A 6,407-nucleotide genomic window follows, 5' to 3' on the forward strand; every position below is an offset into this window, starting at 1 on the left:
GAAATATATTTTTTTATACCAAACAGTACTAAGCATCCTTTCGCAGATAAAACCCTAAATAATGTTTTTCTTTTTGTTGTCATTTTTAACTAAATCCTTCTTTTTATTAGGTTTTTTTAATCAATCAACAAATATCTTTGTAATGTTCATCACAATGATATTTTCTTTTTGAATATTGTCAAGAAACAAACAAATCAATTAGGCCTCAATTTTATATTTAAAAAGGCTTGTCTAAAAATATTATTATTTATTTTATTTATTAATTTTTATCTTTTTAATAATTTTCTTTATTTGTATCACGTTATTAAATCTATATTTCGTGTCTTATTCTTATTTTTTTCTTCTCTCTCAAAATATATATACTTCAAAATATTTGAAAAAAAATTCTAAAATTTATTTAAAATTCTCTCTCTCTCTCTATATATATATAAAGTCATGAATGATAATTATATATTTATTATATTTATTTGTATAATAAATATAAATTCATATTTAAATAATTTTAAGAACAATTTAATATTTTACTATTATATTAACTTAAAACTAAAATAAATAATAGTCAAATAAAAAAGTATTAATATTTTATTATTTTTTAATATATAAATTAAAATTTAATTAAAATATATATATTCATATATTTTAAAATTTATTTAAAAAATCAATTTTTAAAAATAATTATGAATTAGAAGTCTATTTATAGATTGAATAAAAACCATTCACACTGATTTGATGATACAAACATGAAAATCAATTATATTGAACTAATTAGTTTTTAATTTCAAAATCGACAAAATACAATCCACCAAAAAATAAAATTTTTTATTCAAGAAATTAATTTTTACACTTGATTTTTTATTAATTACATTGCTTTTTAATTTTTATTTATTTTTTAAAAATATTATTTTATTTTATTTAAACTTAAAGACTTTTTGCTCTTGCAAATTATCTTCTCCTTTGACATCTCTCTTTTTGTCAAAAAAAAAAAAAAACTATTTATCTGCGAAAGAATCATTAAAGTTGTGTAATTCAACTCTATTTTTTAGAAAAAAAAAAACAATATCGTTCCTTGTACATGTCTGTTGTTATGTTTAACTTGCTATTAAAAAATGGTAACGTGGCAGTTAAACCTAAAAAGACATTTTAATAAGAAAAACTTTAAAAGTTTGTAAATTTATTTTACATCCAATTTTGAGAATCTAATTTTAAATAATAACATTTTTTTTAAAATATTATTTAAAATGCGTGCACCAAATAATCTTAAAAAAATAAATTTGATTTATTTTCAAATATTTTTAGAAACGTGTTTTTTAAAATGTTATAAATATTATTCCAAATATTTAAATAAGAATAAGAAAGTAATTTTTCTGGAGTCCAACTCATACTTTCTTTTGTTTTTTTTTTTAATTCACGTAGCATCTACATTATTTTAGTGCCTAACCATTCTTGACCACTTTTTATTCTATTATTCAGTTTGCTTCTCTTCAACCATATAAATTACATTCTCGTTCTTAATTTGAGTTAATATATGTTTTTCTAAATTATTTCATCATTGTTCCTCATAATTTCCTCCTTGTTTAGAATTTTGTGTTACTTCTCATTGTTAAAAAAGAAAAATAAAGATATAGTTCAATAAAAAAGTTAAAGTTATCAATTTTTCTTCAAATCCTTAGTATAATAAAACATGGTTAAAAGGAGAGAAATAAAAATATAGTTTAGTGAAAAATTAAAGTTTATTGAATAAAATGGTAAAAAATAAGTTAAAATCATGATAGTCAAAATTGTATGTTAATAAGTAGAATCATGTGATTTTATGATCCTTAAAGCAGTCTACCCAGTCTTTGTACAAGCTTACCTGTATGTAATGAATTGTAGGATCAATAACATAGTTGATCCCATTGTATTAAAAAATATAATTTTTTACCCATAACTCATTTTTTGACCCGATTTCTTAAAAATATATCATAACCCTATAATTGATCTAGCTCTTTCAAAAATTTGGTTTGACTTTGGTTTTCATTGCAATTTTGTTCGATTCTAGTCTCACATGACAACTTCGCTCCAGTGATTGACGACCTCATTCTATTATGCATCGGCGACCTTATTTTACATTGCAATTTTAATTTGCACTGTGACATTTGTTTTGCTACAAGCTTGTAAGTGCTTTGTTGTTGGTGGTGCAAATGTCTCATATTTATATTTTTTTTTCAGTTTTTTATTCTTCTATTATTGTTCTCTATTTTTATTCGTCATCTTTTATTGTTCTGTGGGTGTGTCTGTCCCTATGCAACTTATTCTTCGAGAAAATGACTTTAACTTAAAAAAAATTGAAGTCAATAGTTCTAGTTAAGAACTTTCTAAGCCATTACCAAGGAATGCAACGGAAAACATACGTAATGTATCACTACAACACAAGATTGCAATTGATGGCACAAGAAGAATCTAATGCAAATACTCTCACAAGATAGTAAGCAAAGGTGCTATCAATTGAAGTAACATTTGGCTCAAATAGCCAAAGATGTTAGAGTATACACATCTATTCTTGATGAGATCAAAGAGGACATGTGGGACTTAGTTGTACATATGCAAGAAAATTTAAATAAAAAATAATTCTGGTGTTGTCATCCAAGAGATTGAAGGGAGACTTTAGATACAAGTAGTGAAAATAAAATAAAAAAATCTATTGAGAATAAGGTATCTGAAGGAGAAAATATCTTTAGGAAAAGAAGTACAACCACTCAAGCAAAAATTAAGAGCATGTTCAATAGACTATAAAAGAGAAGACTTGTTAATCAAATAGAAAATTTTTCCATAATAATGCCATATTGTTTAATGTGACAAGAAGTGATGAATTTTCCGTTATGTGTGATTTAATTGCTAATTATGATCTTAGACTTAAACTACCAAGCTATCATGATATTAGAGTAAAGTATTTAAAGAAGGAAAGAATTGACAAAGAAGAGATTGGAAGAACATAAAGCTAAATGAAATACAGTTGGATACACATTAATAATTGATTAGTGGATTGACAAGAGGAAGAACGCAATATTAAACTTCTTAGTTAGGAGTCCTAAAGGAATAATTTTTTTAAATCTATTAATAAATTTCATATACAAATAATAACTAATAAAATTTACAATGTTTGATGATGTTAAAGAGATTGGTGAGAAAAATGTGATTCAAGTTATGACTAAGAATGCAACAAATCACAAAGCTACAAAGGAGATGTTGATGCAAAAAAAAAAAACACTTGTATTGAATCCCTTATGCGGCACATTGCATTAATTTGATGTAGGAGAACTTTGAAAAGGAGGTATTAATTCATAGAGACAATTACAAAAGGTAGAACCATCTTAAAAAACATTGATGTGTGTTGTTTAGCTTATATACTCAATTTAATTGTCAAAGAAGATGTTAAAAAAGATATGGCTACAAGAATGAAAAAAAAATTTAAAAAATATTAAAATAATTATAGTGTGGTATTAGCATTTGGAGTTATTCTTAACCCTCATTTAAAATTTGACTTCTTAAAATTTTGTTACACCAAGCTTAATCCTTTAATTTTTCAACCTTTATAGAGAATATGCAAACAATTCCAATACTATAAGTGACTCTCAATCTTCTTCCAATAAATTCAATTTGTTGTCAAAGTCACATGGAAAGGGAACTAGATCAAAGAAATCAACTTTTTTTAATGTTTGTTCTTTTATGCTATTTTAAGCATGATATGTTTATTACTTTTATTCATTTATATTTTGTTTGAATGGTTATGTTATATTTTGCATATGTTTAAAATATTTCAAAATGAAACTAAGTACATTATTGGTAAGAGTGAATTTGATTTATATTTGGATGAGTCATAAGTTGATTATGATAATGCTAAGGACGTTGACGTGTTTCATTATTGAAAGAATAATAAAAAGAAATTCTCGACACTCTCTATATTAACATGAGATGTGTTTCATATTTCAATCACTACAGTTGCATTGAAATACACTTTTAGCATTGGTGGACATGGATTTACTAAATATTAAAGCTATACACTTCTAGAAAATACACAAATATTAATTTGTACTAGGAATTTGTTGTATGATTTTGTTGAAAATATAAGCGATAATATTTATTATAATAATAATTTATTTTTATTAAATTTGTACAAATACAACCTTGTTTAATTTTATTTTTATTGTTTTAGAGTATTATATAAAGATGACAAATAAACATTTCATCTTGAGACAAAAATACTAAAGTCTAATATGCAACAAGATGTTGAAGACTAATAATAAAATTTATTTATATTAATATATTTAATTATGTAAATGGTACTACTTTGTTGGTTGTCTTTACCTGTTCTAAAGTTAAGATCGCTCCTCTAAGAGATTGTATTACTAGTTCAAAGCTTTGTTCATGTGTAGTTTAAATAAATCTATTATAAATTGAGCAATATACATTTTAATTCTTAGATTATCCATTTTTTCTTCTCATTTGATGTTTTTGTCTTTTTTTCCTAACATAAACAATGTTAACAAACTTTGTGTTAGCTCTCAACAAATTTATTATAGATCATTATTGATCAAATTATTTAGTTTCAAAATATGTGTAAATTTTGTAAAGTATTATTTGGCTTCTTTACCTATTTTATATTTTGATGATAAGTAATTGAGTTTCACAGATTTTTTATAGATATTTTAATATTAAATAATGTTAATGATCAATAATTTAAATATTCTTTTAGAGACTCATCTTTATTTGTGTTGAGACATATCCAATATTCAAGGAACATAATCAAAACATTTAGGCACTCAAAAAGTCTGTGTAAATCTTGCCTCTTGCTTAAGAGATCTTATTTTTATATAATTATAATTTTGTTTAACTCATAATTTAATTTTTTAATGACTTTCTATGAGTTTCCAAATTTTATGCATTATTTTTTTTCTATTAATACTTTTATAATAATTATTCTAAGCTATAATTTATTGTATTGTATGCATTATGACTTGTACACTAGCTATTAAGATAATTTCACTAATAAAATTATAATTCATTAAACCCATAAGACCCTGACCCTAACTTTGGTTGTGTGACTTTTTTTGACTCATAAGGCTTTTGATTTATTGAGTTTTTTTGACTCATTACTTTTTAGTCTTAACACAAATGAGCTTGGGATAATATTTGGCTAGTTGAATTTTTTGACAAATTCATATAGCACCAATGTTCAACTTGATTCATTTAAAAAGTGAGTTAGTAGTTTTGATAGTTATTTGGCTAGAAATACTATTAACATGCATCTACCAACAAATTCGTGGGTGTCATGACAACGAGCTTTTTGAATTTCAAAATTTACTATTCAAATACTAAGTTTTAATATGGAGTTTCTCTTAGATATAAATATAATTAAAGTGCTTTTACAATGGCAAGTAAAAATTCTTTTTTTAAAATTATATAATAGCCAACTATTTTTTAATCTTAAATTGTAACTTATTAATATTTTTATTTGTTAAGGTGCATATTAAAAGAAGAAATCATTTTAAACAAAATATAATGAATGATGTTGTATTTGTTATGGCTAATTCGAAATTGATAAAAAGAGAAAAGATAGCAGAGGGAATGATATTCCATCTGATAATAATAAATAAGTTATGAAAAATAATAATGGAGGAAACTATAAAGATTTAAGTTTAAAAGACAATTTGAAAGATGAGAAATGAGGATAAGGACATAAATTTAGACCATTGTTAAAATCAAGAAAATGTTGGTTACACTTCTAATGTGGACAATTTAAATAATGAAGAAAATGATGAACCAAATAAAAATGATTATAATTTCTATTATTATTATTATTATTATTATTATCAAAGTATTTTAAATATTATAAATTAGATTTCTAAATTTTGAACTTTAACGATCATGTGTTTGTGTTAGAAACACTGAATATTTTTGAATATTTTGTATTTAGTTTAGATTATGTTTGAGTTTCTTTAATGTTATTATTTTTTTTCTTATTTATAATATTTTATATACATAGATGCAAAGATTAACCACTTAAGAGGTTACAATTTATATTTAACCACTTGGTATAAGTGATAATTTAGAAAAAGTTATTGTTTATTTTTTTGAGTCTAACTAATATTATTGATTATCTTATTGTATCGGTCCAAATCAATTTCTATTATATGTCATTTACTATACTCACTGAGGCTGAGATATCTTCAAAGGACATTTTTTGCTGGTCAAGCAAAGGCCTTTGACTATAGCACACTAAACTTTGCGATAGGAAAGGAAAGCCCAGCTTTAATAACAAATACTAGACCCAACGTATTATTCATCATGGCTGAATGATTCAGGTAGACTTTAGAAAATTAAAATGTGATATATTTAAAAATTGAGACAAACAAAAATATAATTAAAGG

Source organism: Abrus precatorius, unplaced genomic scaffold, assembly GCF_003935025.1.
Source record: "Abrus precatorius isolate BTA unplaced genomic scaffold, Abrus_2018 Scaffold2, whole genome shotgun sequence".
NCBI lineage: Eukaryota > Viridiplantae > Streptophyta > Magnoliopsida > Fabales > Fabaceae > Abrus > Abrus precatorius.